Source organism: Protopterus annectens, chromosome 9.part0 (genome assembly GCF_019279795.1).
Source record: "Protopterus annectens isolate FY-2018-M chromosome 9.part0, PAN1.0, whole genome shotgun sequence".
Lineage (NCBI taxonomy): Eukaryota > Metazoa > Chordata > Ceratodontiformes > Protopteridae > Protopterus > Protopterus annectens.
Genome location: NC_056743.1, coordinates 1,074,931,430 through 1,074,951,781, shown reverse-complemented (window position 1 = coordinate 1,074,951,781; position 20,352 = coordinate 1,074,931,430).

Below are 20,352 nucleotides of genomic sequence, written 5' to 3'. Positions count from 1 at the left end.
TAAGCCAGATTTGTTTATAACCTTCAGGAACATAAGTCTAAACTATCAGTGAATGGGCCAAATACTCCAGGAAGCATTTTTTCACAGATAAGGTGTTGAGTTAATTAAATGTCCTAGTACCCATGGCTACTGTTAGAGCTAGGACTATGTCTGTATTTAAATCTTTATGCAATAGCTTTCAGAAAGTATTATAAGCACAAGAACAAAGGATTCACTGAAGTTCCAGAAAAGGCTTGTTTCAGTAGCACACAAACGTGAATGTAAAACTGTATGTTTGAACTATCTGACATTACCAGTGCTGGATTAACCTATCAGTTCAACTGGAATTCCATAGTCTCTATGGATGGATCTTACAGTGAAGGAGGTTCTATCATCTTCTCCATGGAGCAGCTGCCTAGCAATAGTGCTGCATTCCTGAATATGATTTCACTAAACCACTGTTACTCTAGTTCTTTATCTTGGTTTCTTATGAGAACACATTAGCAAAATCTGACTTAATCACCTATGAGGCAAGAGAAACTGACATACAGAAGGCCATGCATTATTCAGACCTTTAGTGAATCCTGAAATGTGATTAATTGAACTGGAAAAGAACCTGAGATTGAAACACTGGTGTGCTTTCTGATTTTATGCAGATATGACTGTGTAATATGAAGAGTTGTAAATGGAAGGGAAACATATTAGCTGATGAGTAGATTACCTACATTACTTTTGTATGTTAAAATATGTTCTTTTAAGATATATATACATATTGTACATTAAAAAATGTGTTCTAAGATATATATACATATATATATATATATATATATATATATATATATATATATATAGATATAGATATATAGATATATAGATATATATAACCCTGCAGCTTCATATATTATAGTGATGGCTATACTTTTCATTTGTGACATTGAGGTGCATCACATATTTATAGTTCTGAAAATCACTTTGTACTTTAGCAAGAAGGTGATTTTGCATATTATCCAATGAGATTTTAGAGTATAAATAATTTTTAGTGATAGGCTATATTTCACAACCATTATAAACATTTAATTTTGCTGTGTTTTATAATTCCATTATCACACTTGATCACCTTTCACACATTATGCCCTCTTATCACACTTTATTATAGATACAGTAGAAAGGGTAAGAAGTGTGGTGTTGGACTACAGCATGTTCCTGTAATGCCTTTATGCTGTCAATGCCATCAGTTTCTGTCTCTCTCAGCTGCCAAACCAAATCAAACCGTCAGTCGTGACACCATAAGGAAATTGGGAATGAGGTAAAAAATGAAAAATAAATTGGTAATTGAAGGTAAAACCAGAATAAAAAAGATTCCCAGCAGAAATTTCATTTTTTTAATTTCATATGTGCCAGTTTGAAAAGCTGCCTCTACCTGTTAAACCAACAAGAACATGAAACAAGTACCACTAGTTCACAAAACTGAAGTACTAAAAGGGAACTGTAAATGGGTTAACCACATAAGAGACTGTGACTGAGTTGGGTTAGGAGTAAAAGTGAGAATAAAGTTGTAAAAGCTCACATTAAGAATGATCTATAAAAATAGCATTTCTGATTCTGAGCAATAGATATAGAGACAGGCCATCTAGTGCCACAGCGGCAAATGTGGTTGGCCAGATTTAGCAATTACAAACCAACACTAAACATTACAAATGTTAGAAATAGAGAATACAGATTGCATAAGACAGTACCAGCTGGGGCAGATACATTCACTGCAGTACAAAAGAAGCAAATAAAATACAGTCAGCCAAGAAAATGTACAGTTATGTGATCAACATGTTCAATATACAGTTTTGTACAGTCTGAAGTAAATGATCAGTTATTACACAGGAGTGAAGAGCCTGGCAAAAACTGAACTGTTAGTAACATAGGCACAGAGAAAACGCACATTATGCACAACTGTCAGAAAAAGTTGGGAGAAAATTATTAGCAGAGACTGACTTTTTACATGTGATGGTATACTAGAAAATGCAGTATCAGGAGAAATTTGGGAAAAAGAAAAGCAAAAAAAAAAAGTAGTAGCAAGAAAAAGATACTTAATAGGATACACAATAGTAGTGTGGGGTAATACAAGAGAAATGCTTGAAAAGAAACATCATCGAAACAAACAACACCAGTGGCTTGCAAATAATATAATTTGCAATGTCTGAAAAAAATGGGGAATGCTGTCCACACAAACGTGTGCACACACTGACACACATACACCTGAGAATGCTCAGCAAGAGGTAAAATGAGCAGTTTGTAAAAAAAATATGACATTTTGAATGAGTTTTTAGGAGGAAAAAAAAACACCAGAAAGAAAGAGCAGTAGGGCAGTCCATAACATAAATACAGTTCAGAAGGGGATGTATGAAGCATGTTAGTCATTAGAGAAAATGGAGTCAAATACATAATGGCCTAAGTCTAATTTTGCAATTTGTGAATACAGTGACTGGCATTAATTCAAGAGTTAGATCAGATATGATGACTACTTAGTAGAATCAGAAAATTATAACATTGATAGATTCAATAGCATCAGTGAACACTGAACTATAACATGTTCAGAAAACTAAAATTAGTTTTAAAAGGCATTGCATAAAATATTTGAATTTAATAAAAAGTTGCCACATTTGTTTTGACAGTACAATGAAACTAAACAGAGTGAATCAACATATCATATAATTCTCAGAATAGGACTTTCACTGCTGAGTTACCTGATAGGGCATTAGATTTTATAATACAAAACACTGACAATGTAAGTGGAGGAAGAAACAGGTTTACAGATGCTGCTGAATAAATACAGAGTACTGTCTGAGGGCATTTGCAAGCTGAAAAATCATCAGGCCAAACTTCACATAGACTACTCGGTCACATCTGCTGTACAGTGATGTAGAAGTATTCCCTTTAAACTAAAAAAAAAAAAAAGCGATCATTTGAATAACATTAGAAGAAAGATATTGAACAAGTGAGTCGTGTTAACAAGAAGATGAAGAAAACATTCCTATTTTATACTTTTTCTGGTCTTATAATAAAGTTGTTTAAGATGTGTGTGTTGTCCATCAGTTACTTATAGTGTGAAAGTAATGGTGCACCAAGTGGTACATTGTCTATCAAAGTAGAGCAGCTCCCCACTTTTGACAGTATGGACTTTCTGGCAAAGCTGAGCAATTAGAAAAGTACTGATGTGACTGTCTTTGCACCCCTAAGTAGGAATTTTTCTGTAGCTTCATGGCATCTTCACCTGACCTGTCATATGTAGTTGCCCAAACTGGTAAAAATAAGAATAATTCCTGAGGTTGGGAGAGGAGGAGAGAGACATATAGCTGGTGTGGGGTCCACGTAGCTTTTCCTTCTGCTTTTTTAAACATATTTGTACTGAAAGTATCTCATAATGTTAAAAATTCAAAACAACCAATAACAGGTCAAAACAGAAGAAGGGGAGAAGTCTGGAACTTACAGAATATCAGAAGAAGTTTTAACATTATAGTAAAGCAACTGACATTCACTCATTCTTTATGTGCTTAATCATTTATGGTCACGAGTATGATGAAGCCTGTTCTGACGCACAGTGGATGTAAGATAGAGAAACTAATCTCGGTTAGGATACTGATCATACACAGGTTACATCCACACACCACCACATGGCATACATGTACAGGCAATTTGGGAGCTTACTAATTCATCTATGGGAAGTTTTTGGAATGTGGAGAGAACTGAGCTCCTGCTGAAGGCCCACACAGATACAATGATGGCATACAAACAATATACAGAAAGCACTCTTAAAAACCAAACTGGAGAAACAAGTATGATGATATGGCAGTGCTAACCACTGTGTCACTACTAAAGTAGCTGTCCTTCTTTATATATTGCACTCCAATCAGTACTTGATATAACCAAGCTGACTTGCATAAAATACCAGCCTTTGTAGGCCAGCATTACATAAGTATGCATAAAATAGTCAATTCTATTTATCTTTTCATTAAAAAATACTTACAAAACATAGTTTACAACAGGCTTACTTTGAAAAAGTCCATCTTCTTCCAGAACTTGGTCACATGGTTCCTGGCATAGATCAAAACAAGGAAACTTGAAAGACAGGGGACTTGACCAGAAGAAACGCCCTTAACACTCTAATGAAGCTATTACATGCACATCAAAATTTCTTCCAGCTTGTTTTATTCTGTCAAGATATACCACCATGAACTTGGCTGGTGCAGAGCATCTCCAGCATCATTTGGGAGACTGGGGAAATATTTGAGAAGAAAAAAGAAAAGTGTTGATTTTGCTACAAAAATAGGCACAGAGATGAAGTAGCAGTGTAGACTGATGACTTAAGGAGGATATTCTTATTAAACTGCATTAATTTTTTCCAGTGAATTCTCATCCACATGTCTCCAAAAGGATTCAGGGAGTCCAGTTCTTTGGTCTTGAAGTAAAATATAATGGAAAAATAACTAAATACCATCTCTTGACCTGCCAAATAGTGTGACCATAAAGTAACCAGTCAGGTTGGGAGGGCCAGATTTAAAGGTTTGCTGTCACCAGATATAGAAAACAATTCTTTAAGATGGATGGAATAATTCAAACACTATTAATTCAAATACTGTGACCGGGTTGCAAAATGAGGGCTATCACCATAGGGAACTCATTTATTACCATGTATAATATGGACATTGGGCGTATAAAACACATTCTGAAAAAAAAATGGTCTTTGATCAGGGATGACAAAGACGTAAGGGACTGTTTAGGGAACAAACCTAATTGCATGCAGGAAAGGTTGGAACTTGAAAACTATTTTGGAAAAAGAAAAAAAAACATCTGTTGTAAATTGGTCAGGCATGAGAAAATGTACAGCATGTAATTATTGTAAATTCTTGCTTATTACAAAAGAGGTTTATATTAATGGCAATAAAATCTGTTTGGAAACTATAATTGCAACACAGATGGTGTCATATATGTGGCAATGTGTGAATTTTTGTGCCCATGTTTCTATAGTTGAAAACAAGGTGAAAATTAAAAAAGGGTATATGAACATCAGTATGAAATTAAGAAAGAAAGGATACCACCCCTCCTGTAAATTTGTGTTTGAACACTCCTCCTGGGTCTATCTCATTTGCTCATTCAACCGAGTACAGTGAGATCATATCTTGACTTCAGACACTCATACCAGTCCCATCTGTTCAGCTCTATCCCAGCTCTATTCCAGTCTAGTGTCACTAGCTCTTTCTACCTAATACAGAGAGAACATTTGTGAAGGGCAAGCCACTTCGGTCCTTAATTCTGAATTAACTTCTGTTTCTTCTTTCTCCCTTTCCACTTTAAAAAAAAACATTTATAAGCTTGTTTCCTGTCTTTCTTGTAACTAGTCTAGTTCAGATACAGATTTGCTGTAACCAGGACTGTTTGTAAGCTTCTGAGCCCCCAAAGCCTTTCTGTGTTGGAGGGAAGCCTTCTGGCTTATCAGTGAGTGTGGTAAGCACTAGGTAGCCTATCTACCACAAGAGTGGTTTATGGCCCAGAAATTGTAGTTTATTGGCCATTTGGGCAGTTGTTCTATCTCTTTCAACTTCCTGGTTTAAAAGCCTGCGTTTGCACTTGTTTCCCACCTTTCCTGTAACCAGTCTAGTCCAGATACAGATTTGCTGTATCCAGGACTGTTTGTAAGCTTCTGTGCCCCCCCCAAGCCTTTCTGTGTTGGAGGGAAGCCTTCTAGCTTATCAGTGGGAGTGGTAAGCACTAGGTAGCCTATCTACCACAAGATCCAGGTACAGATTCTTAGTTTTAGCACTTGAATTTGCTTATTCATGCTCAGCACTTGTTCAGAACTTGTTGTTAGCACTAAATAAGCTACAAATTACTACAGCACTCAACCTTCCTCTTTACCTAGAGGAAAACAGTTTTTGTACTTAACTTTCCTCACTTGCTTAGAGAAAAACAACTCTTATATACTCACTTTCCTAACTTGTCTAGAGGAAAGTAGTTTTTATTCAGGCACGTCTAAGGGTCAGCTCCCAGTGTTCTCTCCTGTCTATCTGATGAATCTGGGAATCTTGGGGCAATGTAGCAATTGCCTCATGTACACAGACAACCCTCTCCTCCTACCACCCAACACTACAACCTGTGAGAGATGCACTTATCTAGCCAAACTGGAGGTAAATCTCTCTCCAACCAAGACCGAACTTGACAGTCAAGAGGAGAAGGTAACACTTGCACCACACCACACTCATCACATAGTCCCACTAAACCTACACCACCAAAATCCACACATAAAAACACAAAAACATTTGCAGAGGCTCTCAATAATAATCTGCTCAAGCAACAGAGACCTAAAGCAAAAATGTAAGCAACCTCCACCCCCCAACACAACCCAAATGACACACAGCCCACAGACTCAGTGTGCCAATAAACCATAGCCCATAAGGCAAAACAACATACCTACACACTAGTCATAGGTGACTCTATAGTCAGGCACACTGATGTCCCACTCACCAGGCTAAACAAGGAAGGAGAAGGTTACTGTCAGCTGCCTGTCTGGTGCCAGGATCCGCCACATAACCCACACACCCAGGTCACTCCACAACAAGTACAAATATGACTCTCTCATTGTCCATATTGATGTGAACGACCTGAGATGTACCTCCCTGGACTACATGAAAAGAGACATGGAAGAGCTCTCTGATCTTGCAGCCCAGGCAGGTATGACCCTAGCCCTGAGTAGCATCCTACCATCACCCAGAATGATACCACAGTACAAGGACAAAATGATTGACTTCAACAATTGGCTAAGCTTCTGGTGTCATTCTAAGGGGATCCATTATCTGTCTGCCTGGGAACGACATGGTCGACAGACCATGATGCTTTGCCAGAGATGGCCTGCACCTGTCGCCCCTGGGATTCCGGATACTGGCTAAGGGTCTTGCTGCCCCTATAGTGCCTTTTTTAGGCAAGGTTAAAATGAGCAATTCACCACCATAACAGGAACAGGCAAGCAAAAACTGAGGGTAATGCTACTCCATGCTAGAAATCTAAATCTCAAAATGCACTCACTCGAGGCACTCCCTAAAATGGAGAACATCGATATCCATGCAGTGACTGAGACCTGGTTCAAGGCTCTTGAGACCACCCCTGCATTATCAGGCTATAACTCATACCACACTTTTTGGACATCTAACCTGGACCAGAACACCAAAGGTGGAGGTGTGTCCATATTCATTAAGGATATTCACACCTCCAGTCTAGTTGTGCAGCATAATGCAGCCGAGGTTATCCAAGTGCAACTAACTCTGGGCAAAACTGCAATCCAAATTGTAGCTTGCTACAGATCCTCCACCATGCCCCAGGATTCCCACTATTTTCTTGATGTACTGGAAAATATTAGGGTTCAGTCAAACAACCTAATAATGGGCAATTTCAACTACCCCACCATTAACTGGGAAAACTACTCGTGTACCAACTCCTTCGCTCAATGCTTTTTGGAATTCATAAATTCCAATGCCCTGGATCAACTTATCCACACCCCCACCAGGGGCAGCAATATCCTAGACCTAGTCATTACCAGCATGAGTGACCGGTGTTCCACACCTGAAGTGAACTCCTCGTTGGTCAGATCCGACCATAAGCTAATGACCCTAGATATCCACATCCCACCCCCACCCACCATTAAGGAAACCACAGTAAAAAATTTCTCCAAAGCCATCTTCATGCTTCTTAAGATAAAAGTGGCAAACTTCATGACAGCTATGCAGATGGACCATACAGTTATGACTGCTGAATCCTACACAAATACACTCTATAAGCACTTACACAAGTGCATGGATCGTGCTATCCCAAATGGAACCAAGACGCTATCCTCCAAAAGAAGGAAGCCAATCTGGTGGTCCCCTGCCATAATCAAACTTTACAACTGAAGGAAGAAACTGTTGCAAAGAGAGTAAAATCCCATGAGTGGAGGAACTCCCTGGTCAGCCTCAGTAAGAAGCTGAGATACCTTGTAAGATCCTCCAAAGCTAGCTACGAAAACAAAATTGCCACTGATTCTAAGGGCGACTACAAAGCATTCTATAGCTATATCAGGAATCTCAATGGCAACACCCAGATCTGCTCTGAGTTACAGCACAACGGCATGAAAATTACAGAATCAACTGATATTGTTACTGAACCTCAGACTGCTATTCTGATACTACAAGCAGTCCCTGGAGGCTTTGATTATTCCCAAAGTAATATATCAGGTTCACTGCCAGAATTAAGTATTAGAGTGGGGCAAAAGCAAGGTGGGACCTCTGAGTATCATGGTCTGCTGTGCATAGGTACAAGTCAGTACCTCTTTCATTCCAAAGAGGCAGATTTACGAAAAGGGGGCCATTTGCCTTAAAAGTAATTAAAAAAGCAAAATATTTACTGATTATAATAGCATCAGTGAAAATGCTTCTTCACTTGTCTATAGTAGCTGTCCTTGCCTGTATACATTTTATAATGTTTGCTATGCTCTTTTAGTAGACATATTCATGTTGCCTGGTTACTTGTAGCATTACTAAGTCATTTATGTCAGTGTGACTTTCAGTAGAGAAAAGCATCATAAAAGGCTGAGGTAAAAAGTATGACAACGCTTTGGTTAATCATGTTGTTATGCATTGCTTCCTGTTACCTGACAAAACATTAAGAAATTGTGCTTATTTGTTGTAACGGGTGACTGGGTCTTGTTTTCAAAATTGCATTGCTCTGGTAAATAGAGATTCAATTGAAAGGTATTGCTATCTCATTGTCTTTCTGGGACTGTAGTGGGTGAACATTTTACTGCAATTTCTGTTTGAAAATCCTGTAAGACAATCTTCAGGATTCCTTCATAGAAAATACATTGTACTCTCTTTTCATTCATAGTATTTAGGGTATAAAATGCATTATTTTTCTGGTTTTTGAATGTGCCCTTTTTATTTAATCATAACTGCCTTAAAAATGCACCAGTTAGTACCTCTGGAGTTTAAATCATGACAAACCTAAGATGCGCATATTCGTTTCTTATATCTGAAAGACCTTTAGCCATTGCAGTTTTCCTGTCAGCATTAGGATGACACTAAGTATACTGGTTAGTATGTATTGACCAGAGATTGAATATCTGAGCTAGGCAAGTAGTACCCTGTTTTTATGTAGGTGTTACGGATTAAGCCACCAAAATACATGGCTGCATTTTGCTAGGCTAAAGTCAAAATGACTCCTATAAAGCTGCAGGCAGGTCAAAATGGAGCTCAAAATAAAGAAGTAAAATGTTAAATCTTAGCGTGCAAAACTGAATCGTGTATCATTTCTCACTCATGGAATCACAGAAGCAGCATTTCTAAAAGAAAATTTACATTTTTGATAGTTTTAGTTTTGCCTTATTTTATGATTCTGTTACAAATTTTCTAATACAATGTATGCTTTACACAAGCAATAATGTCTGACAAGGGTAGGTGTTGGGGAAATAACACCTCCCTAAAGGTGTTGTGACACCCAATGCTACAGGTGGAGGCCCTCTGTACCCCTGGCAGTGCATCGTTTTCCCCAGTAACAACTGTACTGGAAGGCATTATTGCTTTTAGATAGTGGGCTGTCTGATAAATTGTTTCATATTGCTTTATTATTAGTATATATATTTTTTATATTTTTTTCATATAAAATAGTTTTTCTGCCTAATGTTTCAAAGTTTCTTGTATAATGGTTGCTTTAGGAAGTATTTTATATCCAAAATATAAGTTGCATAGGTTTTTAATGTTGGCACGCACACTCACACACTGTGAGTGTCTCTGTGTCTCTCTGACACACACACACACATTCAGAGGCAAAGACACACACACACACACACACACACAAGCGCAGGCACATACACACACACACACACACACACACACACACACACAGAAGCGCGCACACACACACACACACAGAAGCGCGCACACACACACACACACACACACACACACACACACACACACACACACACACACACACACACACACACATGTCCAGCAATTACAGCCACTTTCTTGACTGAATTCAGCTTTCATTGTGATCAAATGAAGGGAAAACATACAGGGCAAAGTACTGCAAACCCCTCCCCCATCTGCTCCTGATTTTCTAGAATGTCTCTGATTTCTCTCTCATTTTATGTTAAATCACTGACGATTACACTTCATTAATAAAGCTAGACATTATAGTTTCATACTTCTACTTGGTGAGATAATGTCTTGATGACAAGCCTCTCTAGATCTGAATTCTGGAGCAAGTATGCTCTCTCTCTCTCTCTCTCTCATATGCTTCCTCACACACACACACACACACACACACACACACACACACACACACACACTCTAGTTCACATACACAGATGCATACTCTCTCAATTGCATTTATTTTAAATTTTCCACCTCACTAATTGCAGCTTTTTTAAAACCTTGCTTAGTGAGGGAGAAGTGAAATCGCAAGGCTTTGAAACTATTGCTGCCATTATCAGGTCTTCATCCTTTGGTTTCAACTCGTCTCTCCTTAACCATTTCTGTATCAAATCCTGATCGTGTTTTTCCAGGAGATCGCTATACTTGCCATTATATTTATGGCTTTTCCACATCGTTTTCCTTATCTAATATTTTTTTCTTGTATTCTTTTTCTTTGTTTTTTTGGCATATTCAGTTGTTGTCTTATTTTTGTCTGTTTCTGATTTGATTTCCATTCCTGTTTGCCACCAGAATGTTTGTTAAACTAAGAGAGGCCATCTTGGATTTCCGCTCCTCATATTTTAAGACTTTCACTATGTTTCGATCTGACAAGATCAGCAGATATGTATGCACTCCCACAACTGCAGATCTATACATGTCATCAATTTCAAGAAGGTCATATCTCCTTCAAAGTGAGCGATACATAATCTCAGTAACCACTGATTTTTATATATCATTTGATAAGCATGAAACAGTTTTCTTATTTTTCTGTTGAACTGATCCAAAACCTTTTGGGGACGGTCAATCACACCAAAACTGTATGTTAAAACATGGAGAGAAAATTGGCTTATAACTTGCACTTTATTCCTAGATGTCATATCTGCTTTCAATATTAGCTTTAGTCTTCTGAAGTATTCTTAACTGAATTTCATTCGCATTTGTTCATGTTTTATTGCTAAGCCTTCGTCATTTCCTAAATATTTATATACTCCTTCCTGCTCAAGTTCGTTTATATCGCATTCCAGTCCTAGATTGATATTTTCTTGGTACTGCAACTTTCCTGCTTTAAACGTTGCCTTCACACATTTATCAAGACCAAATGTCATTCTTATACCATCTGAGAAAGTTTTAACCACTTGCAGTTGTGTTTTCAACTCCACATCTGATGAACTATATATAATTATAAGTCAGCCACAAAAAGTAGTTGAGAAAGCTTTAAGCAAGTTTGTTTTCTGGGAGCCAATTTATAACAAAGACCTAGTCTGTTAAACATCTTAATGGGTTAAGAGCAAGCAAAACCAACAGCAGTGACAATCACTCTGGAATAACCCCCTTTGAATTTTTATCCCTGGGATAATAATTTATCCTTTGCCATGGTTTAATTGTCAAGTGTTTTGCCACTGTTTCATGGTCACTGTAATGTAAATGATAAATGTAGGGTATATCTTGAATATCTGTAAGCCCTCCTTTATCCATAATGTGGGATGCTGTCAAATGCTTTTTGTAATCTGTCCATGCCATACTTAGACTCTTCCTCTTTTTACAATTTTCTATTATGACTTTGTTTAGCAACAAATGATCTTTTGTTCCATATGATTTTATTTTGTGACCCTTTTGTTGTATTGCCATGACTGAATTTTCTTCCAAATGACTATAAACTCAATCTGCATCAACCCCAGTGTATAATTTAGGTATCATTGGAAGGCAAGTTATTGGTCTATGTTTTTAAGATGGCTTCTGGGTTCACTCTTAAGGAAGAGTATCATTTTTCTTGTTAGCCAGGTTGGTGTTTGTTCAGGATGCACATATAAGTAGTTCTTACTCAAGGCTAAATCTTCAGTAAAGATGCAAATACTTTTAGCCAAAGGTTAGGTACAGCACCTGGGCCTGGTGTTTTCCAGTTAGCTTTTCTTAATTTTGTTTTAATTTCTCTGGCCATTACTTAATCCCATTTTATATCTTGTATGCCTGAACTTTCTACTGTTGCTTTTACTTATATCCATTCAGCATCTTTTTGCTCCACAAGGTCTTTATAGATATTTCTCCAAAATATGTCGATTACTTCTTTTTTGTGGTGTTTCTATTCCTTTTGCTTTGTTTCCCTGTTCTCTAGAAAACATTTTTGGGTCATCAATGAATTGCTTACTTTATAATTTTCCTTTATATTGATCTGCATATATTCTTTTTTTTCCTTTTTCTGCCTGATCTCTGTAGTTTATTGTTTGCAATAGTGTACAATAGATCCTGGTCTGTTCTAATACTGTGCAATGCTTTTATTATGTATTAATTTCTAAGCATTTTTGCTGATCTGTTCCCTTTCTGTACGCTCTAGTCTTAATTGCTTTATAGTTTTCTTTATTTAATGCTTCCATGGTGGCATTTTATTATTCCCTTCCTTTCCCTTATTGCTCTGCATTTTTCTAGTAAGATTTTATCTATTAATTTAGCTGCACAGTAATATACCCCATTTACAGTAATGTACCCCATTTACAGTAATATACCCCATTTACTTCTGTTATATCACATGAGTTTCTGTCAATAGTCTGATTACTGTGTTCATATATTTTATCAGACTTCTAACGTTTTGGACCTTATTTACTTTCTGTAATCTTTTTCTTTCATTGATCTTAATATGCCTTTCCATATCTATTAAATCAAGCAACTCTTCCCTTAGATCATTTTCTTGTAAACTGAGGGACGTTCTTTACCCTCTGTTTCTTGCAGGTATTGTATAGAACGTCCCAGACTGCCTTCCTGTGACATATTCTGTACAGCTTCATCTGTTGCTCTTTCATATTGGAGCTCATTGGCCCGTCACTCCATAATGTTGCCTGCGTCTGAGTTGCCACGGTTTCCTGCTTCTTCCCTTGATGTGCAACTCTAGCAGAGCTTTTGTATTGGTTTCCTGCTGAAGGCTGTAGAGCATCTTCATGTGGCAAGTGATTAAATGCTTCCTGTTCCACCTGTTTCTCCCTTATATGAGGGATGTATTGTTCCATCATGCTGTGATATTAACCGAGTTGGATTTTCTACACTAAATCCTTCACTTCACAAGTAATCCATAACTTCAGTATAATTTTCTCTAACTTCTCCATTACTAATCCTCTCTTTTACTTTCCCCTTTGTTTTCTTATTTTTTTGTATTGTGAAATTTTTCATATCCATGTGCCATTGCATGCATTTTTTTTCCACTATCTTAGTGCTGGTTTCTCCTTTGCATAAAAATTGCACTATATTAAATGTCTTCTTCTTTCCCAAGTCAGTAATTTTTCAGATGTCTCCCTCTCTGCCAGTTTCCCCTTAATTAGGGGACTGATTGTTCCATTATGCTGTGACATAGCCTGTGTTAGACTACCTGCACTAAATAGGTTCATAGGTTCATACTAGGCTATCTGCCCTAGGGCATTTATAAGCCTAGCCAGAGTATGTTTGGCTTTTGCCACCCATTTTAAATTAATTTTGCTATGCCCTTTTTCAAGGTTAGTATACTGTGCCTCTGTCTAACAGTGACACAAGTGATACCCGGGGTAAACCTACGATCTCCCATCCACTCATCAAGATTCCTCTTGAAAAGAGTCAATGAGGGACTCTGCCTAACCTGGACTGGGATTTTATTCCAGAGTGAAGGGAGCCTCTGGGTTATGAATCTGTCCCTCCAGCATGTCCTATTTATTTCAGTGCTGAGGTTCAAGTCTCTCGAGCCCGTAGCTCGATGGGATTTGGATTTTCTGAGGTGCAGCATGTCCATTAATTCCGGGTTGGACATGGCTTTATACGTCAGGCACAGGTCACCTCTGAGCAGGCTTTATGCCACTGAATAGAGCTGGAGTTTCTTTAACCGGGCAGCATATGGCATCTTTTTGAGCCCTTTGATCCTCTTGGTGAGGTACTTTTGGGGTCTTTCCAGTTGCTGCAGGTGTTTGGTAAGGTACATCCCAAAAGGGGCATTGTAGTCGATTATGGGCCTGATGAGGGATGAGTAAAGAGGCACGATGACCTCCCCTGATCTAGATGTGAACCCCTTCATGATTAGGTGGGCTATATAAAATGTTTTTCTAACCACTTTGGCCACGTGGTTGTCAAATGAGAGATTGCTATCAACTTGGGTTCCCAGGTCCCTAATTACTTCTTCTGTACTTAATGGATTACCACCTATGTGGTAATTTGTGGGCACTTTGTTTTTGCCAAAGGGGATGACTATACACTTTTTGGCGTTTAGCTTGAGGCCATGGCTCTGGCACCAGTTGTCTGTTTCTATGAGGCCCTTTTGGAGGATGCTTGTGTCGGCTGGAGAGTCGATTATGGCGCCCAGTTTGCAGTCATCTGCGAACTTGGTCAGTCACAGTCCTTCTGTGTTGGCCTGTACCTCCGAGATATATATACTGAACAAGAGAGGTCCCAGGACTGAAACTTGTGGGACACCACTTGCAACTGGTTTGGAGTCTGACATGGCTCCAGCAATTCCAACCATGTGGGTTCTGTCCTTGAGCCAGTTCATAGGTTCATACTAGGCTATCTGCCTGAGGGCATTTACAAGCCTAGCCCATAGTTTTGTGGCTTACGGGGAACTATACCCATTATTTTGCTGTGCCTCTGTTGAGCAGTGACACTGAGGTAATCCCTGGGGTATATCTGCGATCTCCCATCCATTGGTCAAGATTTCTCTTGAACAAGGCCAGCGAGGTGCTCTGCCTCACATATACCGGGATTTTATTCCACAGCATAGGGAGTCTTTGGGTGATGAATCTATCCCTCCAGCACGTCCTATTAATAGCCGTGTCGAGGTTTAAGTCTCTCGCCCTTGTGGCTCTGACGGATCTAGATTTTTTGAGGTGAAGTATATTCATCAAATCTGGGTTTGACATGGCCTTGTATGTTAGGCAAAGGTCACCTCTGAGCAAGCGGTAAGCAACTGAATAGAGCTGGAGTTCTTTCAGTCGGGCAGCATAGGACAGATGTTTGAGACCCTTTATCCTTTTGGTGAGGAACTTTTGTGGCCTCTCCAGCTGCTGCAAGTGTCGGGTCAGATACATTCCGAATGGGGCATTGTACTCAATCATTGGTCTGATGAGTGATGAGTATAGGGAGACTGTGACCTCCCTTGATCTAGATGAGAATCCCTTCATGATAAGGTGGGCAATGTAGAAGGTCTTCCTAACTACTTTAGCTACATGGGTGTCGAATGACAGACTACTATCAACCTGGGTCCCCAGGTCCCTGATAACTTCTTCTGTGCTCAGTGGATTGCCACCTATTTGGTAGCTAGGGGTAACCTTGTTTTTCCCGAAGGGTATGACTATGCATTTTTTGGCATTTAACTTTACGCCATGGCTCTGGCACCAGTTATCCATTTCTGTGAGACCCTTCTGAAGGATATCTGTGTCAGATGTGTTTTCTACTATGGCCCAGTTTGCAGTCATCTGCAAACTTTGTCAGCCATAATCCTCCTGTGTTTGCTTGTACTGAAAAGTAGATGCCAAACAAGAGTGGGTCCAGGACTGAGCCCTGTGGTACACCACTTGTGACAGGCTTTGAGTCTGACATGGCGCCAGCAACTCTGACCCTGTGGGTTCTGTCACTCAGCCAGTTTGCAACCCATCTTGTGATGTGTGGGTTAACACTTAAGCTGATGAGTTTTTCAATGATACCCGAGTGGGGTATTGTATCAAGGCCTTCGCCAGATCGAGGTAGGCTGTATGGACTGCCTTTCCTCATCAATGGCTTTGGTGACTGTTTCAAAAAGTCAACCAAGTTTAGAAGGCATGATCTGCCTTTGACAAAGCCAAACTGGGATGGATCCAAAGTCTGCAAATTCCTATGTCTTTATTTATGAGGTCCATTATGATCCTCTCCATGGCTTTGCAGATAAGGCTTGTCAAGCTAATGGGCCGGTAATTTCCAGGGTCGGTGGAGGCACCGCCTTTGTGAAGTGGGACCACAGTTGCAGTGCGCCACTCCCTGGGTACGTATCCAGAGGTAAGACTATGATTAAACAGCTGTCCTAGCTGTGGGTTTAATTCCTCGTTGAGTTCGTGGAGCACACAGCCGGGGACACCATCAGGTCCCATGGATGCTGTGTTTTTGCTTTGGAGAGAGCAGTTCTCACTTGGGCGTTGGAGATGTTTGGGGGCTGCAATCGCTTGGTATAAATATCTCTCCTTTTGGGGAGGGTGGGGAGAAGTTTGCACTGAACCTGTCAGCCAGTATGTTGGCAATGTCTGTAGGATCAGTAATCTTCACATCATTTTGAACTAGTTCTGAGCATATCTGGGAGTTTCCTCCCAGGTTTCTAACATAGCTAAAGAAGGCCTTATGATTGTCTTTTGAGTCTTTAGCTATTTTTCTCTCAAAATTTGCTTTGGATGATTTTATGAGAGCTCTTAGTTTTTACTTATAGTGATCAAGGGTGTCTTACCTTTTAAGGATTTTGCTCTATCTTGTAGTAGCTTCCTCCTTTTGTTGTAGAGTTTGTTTATGGCTGGGGTCCACCAGACTGGACGCTTGCCTTTGGTACAAAGAGTCTTTGTTTTGCTTGGGATTGCCTTATCCACGCAGTCCTGCAGGTGCTGGTAGAAGGCATTTGTAAGTGATTCAGCGGCTTGAGTACTGTTTTCCGCCGTCTCGGGGCCTTAAAGGAGACCACACTAGTCTTTAGAAGTGTGAAGTCGGCTTCGAGAAGTTCTTTACTGTGGTCTTTTTATTTCAGGTGGGGTGGGATGAGGACCTCCAGCGAGATTAGTTTGTGATCTGATCTCACCAGTGAGGGGTATACTTCGGTGTTGAACATTGTGCTCCCATGTTCGTGATGATGAGATCAAGTATGTTTTCTCCTCTTGTGGGGATGGTGATTAGTTGTTCCATGGCATTTGAGTTTATGAATTCCAGGAACTTTTGGGCTAGGGTGTTTGGGCTTGAGTAGTGTTCCCAGTCTATATTAGGGTAATTGAAGTCACCTAGTATGATGGTGTTTGGTGATACATTTATCCCTCTAGTGTTTTCAGGAAGGCCATGTGAGGTTCCTGAGTTTGTGAGAGTGGCCTGTAACATGCTACAATTTGCAGAGCAGTCTTGCCTATGGTTAATTGCACCTGGATGGTCTCCGATGCATCGCGTTGCCACCAGTCTTGAGGTGTGGGTGTCTTTGATGAATATGGATACCCCTCCTTTCTTGGTATTGTCCGGATTTTGGGGCCGGAACGCATGATAAGAGGTAAAACCTGATAGTGCTGGGGTGCTCTCAGGAGCCTTGAACCAGGTTTCTGTCACTGCACAGACATCGATGTTCTCCATACTGAGAAGGGCCTCGAGTGCGTGCATTTTGAGATTTAGACTTCTGGCATTGAGCAGCATTACCCTTAGTTTTTTCCTTTTTGTGTTCTAGGGTGGTAGGTTTAGAATTTGAGCCTTGCCTAAAAAGGCACTATGGGGTGGCAAGAGCCTTTGCCAATATCCGGAATCCCAGGGTGACAGGTGCAAGCCGCCCTGCAGCGTGGCTTGTCCAGCATGTCATCCCAGGCAGACAGACATTGGATCCCCTTTGAATGACACCAGAGTTTAAGCCAATTGTTAAAGCTGATCATCTTATCTCTGTATTGTGGCATCATTCTTGGTGAAGGTAGGATACTGCTCAAGGTCAGGGTCATACCTGCCTGGGCTACATAATCAGAGAGCTCCTCAATGTCTCTTTTCATGTAGTCCAAGGAGGTACGTCTCAGGTCGTTTACACCAGCGTGGACAATGACTGAGTCGTATTTGTACCTGCTGTTGAGAGACCTGAGTGCTTGCGTTATGTGGCGGATTCTAGCACCCGACAGGCAGCTTACTGTGACCTTCTCCTTACTCAGTCTGGTGAGCGGACGTCAGTGTGTCTGACTATGGAGTCACCAATGACTAGTGTGTCTGGCATTGTGTTTGGCCTTAAGGGCTGTGACTGTTTGACACTCTGACTGTGAGGTCTATGTGTTGTAGGTGTTGTGTTCTGAGGTGGTGGTTGTTTGGGTGTCTGCTTTGGTGGCCTCTGCTGTTTTGGTAGATTTTTGATCAGAGCCGAGTATGTCTTTGTGTGTTTATGTGTATGATTTGAGGTTGTGATGGTACTATGTGAGACTGGGTCTATAGTGTGTGTGGTAACCTTCTCCTCCTGACTGGTCTTGCCAGTCCCATGTTGAGAGAGCTCAGCCTCCAGTTTGGCCGTATAGTTGCATCTCTCGCATGTATTTGTGTTTTGTGGGAGGAGGAGAGGGTTGTCTGTGTACATGAGGCAATTGTAACATTGCCTCAATATTCCCAGGTTCACCAGCTGAGCAGGAGAGGACACTAGCAACTGATCCCTCGACATGCTAGAAGGACTAGACAAAAACTTTAAAAGAGATTCTGGGGACGTGGGTGACCGAGAAATGGGGTTTGCCTTTTGGGGTGCTATCTATAAGAGTGCCGTATCAAGGTAATAAGTACTGTAGGAGCAAGTGCTAGGTTTAACAGATAGAGAAAAGTCTACTTGGAGTCAAGTAGAGATGATCTTTTTAGGTATTAGAGAAAGTGCTAGTAACAGGGATGCTTAAAGGTAAGATTGAAAAGAATGCACTCTGCAGTGTGCACTAGAGAAGTTAGATATGAAAGTAGGTAACTTGAGTTTTACCTGTTTAAAAAGTTAAGGTTTTAGTGGAGAGTTACTATTTTTAAAACAGCAAGATGGACTGAAAGGGGTGGTTACTTTTGTATTTTGGTACCCATCTAGTGACATACGGGTTTATATTTAAGCTAGTGAGCTTATCTATAATGCCCGAGTAGGGTATTGTATCGAAGGCTTTTGCGAGGTCCAGGTAGGCTGTGTGGGCCACCTTCCCTTTGTCAATGGCCTTGGTGACTGTTTCAAAGAAGTCGACCAGGTTTAAGAGGCAGGATCTGCCCTTAACAAAGCCGAACTGGGTAGGATCCAGTGTCTGTAGTTCCCCAATATCTTTATTTATGAGGTCCATGATGATCCTTTCCATAGCTTTGCAGACCAAGCTAGTCAGGCTTATGGGGCGATAGTTTCCAGGGTCCATTGAGGCACCACCTTTGTGGAGAGAGACCACTGTTGCTGTACGCCACTCTTTGGGTACATATCCTGTAGTAAGGCTGAGAGTGAACAGTAGTTTTACGTTTGGGTTTAGCTCTTCTTGGAGTTCATGTAGGATGCAGCCCGGGACACCGTCTGGTCCCATTGATGCTGTGTTTTTTGCTTTGGAGATGGCGGCTCTTACCTGAGCATCTGAGATGTCAGGGGGGCAGCACTCTGCTGGGATAGATATTTGCCCTTTTGGTGGGGAGAAGTTTGCGCTGAACCTGTCAGCTAGGATGTTGGCAATGTCTGTGGGTTCGGTGTATTTTATGTCATTTTGGACTAATTCTGAGCATATCTGGGAATTCCCACCCAGGTTCCTAACATAACTAAAGAAAGCCTTGTGATTATCCTTAGTGTCCTGTGCAATTTTTCTCTCGAAGCTGGCCTTAGATGATTTTATGGGTGCCCTTAGTTTTTTGCCAATACTGATCAGAGATGCCTTCCCTTTTTGGGATTTTGCTCTATCATGTAGTAGCTTCCTCCTTCTATTGTATAGTTTGTTTATGGCTGGGGTCCACCAAACAGGACGTCTGCCTTTGGAGGATTGGGTCTTGGTTTTATTTGGGATTGCATGATCCATGCATTCCTGAAGGTGTTCATAGAATGCATTTATAAAGGATTCTGCGGTCTGGGCTGTGTTTTCCACAGGCCCGGGGACTTTGAAGGATTCCACCTCTGTTTGGAGGAGTGTGAAATTTGCTTTAGAGAAGTTTTTCACTGTGGTTTTCTGGGCAGGGGGTGGGGTCGAGATGTGAATATCCAATGAGATCAGTTTATGGTCTGATCTTACCAGTGAGGGATACACTTCTGGTCTGGAGCATAGAGTCCCCATGTTGGTGATGATCAGGTCCAGTATGTTTTCCCCTCTTGTGGGAGTGGTAACAAGTTGTTCCATAGCATTTGAGTTTATGAAGTCTAGGAACCTTTGGGCTAGGGTGTTGGAGCTAGAATAATGCTCCCAGTCTATGTTTGGGTAATTGAAGTCACCCAATATAATGGTGTTTGGAGAGACCTTCATATTTTCCAGTGTTCTCAGGAAGGCCAAGTGGGGTTCCT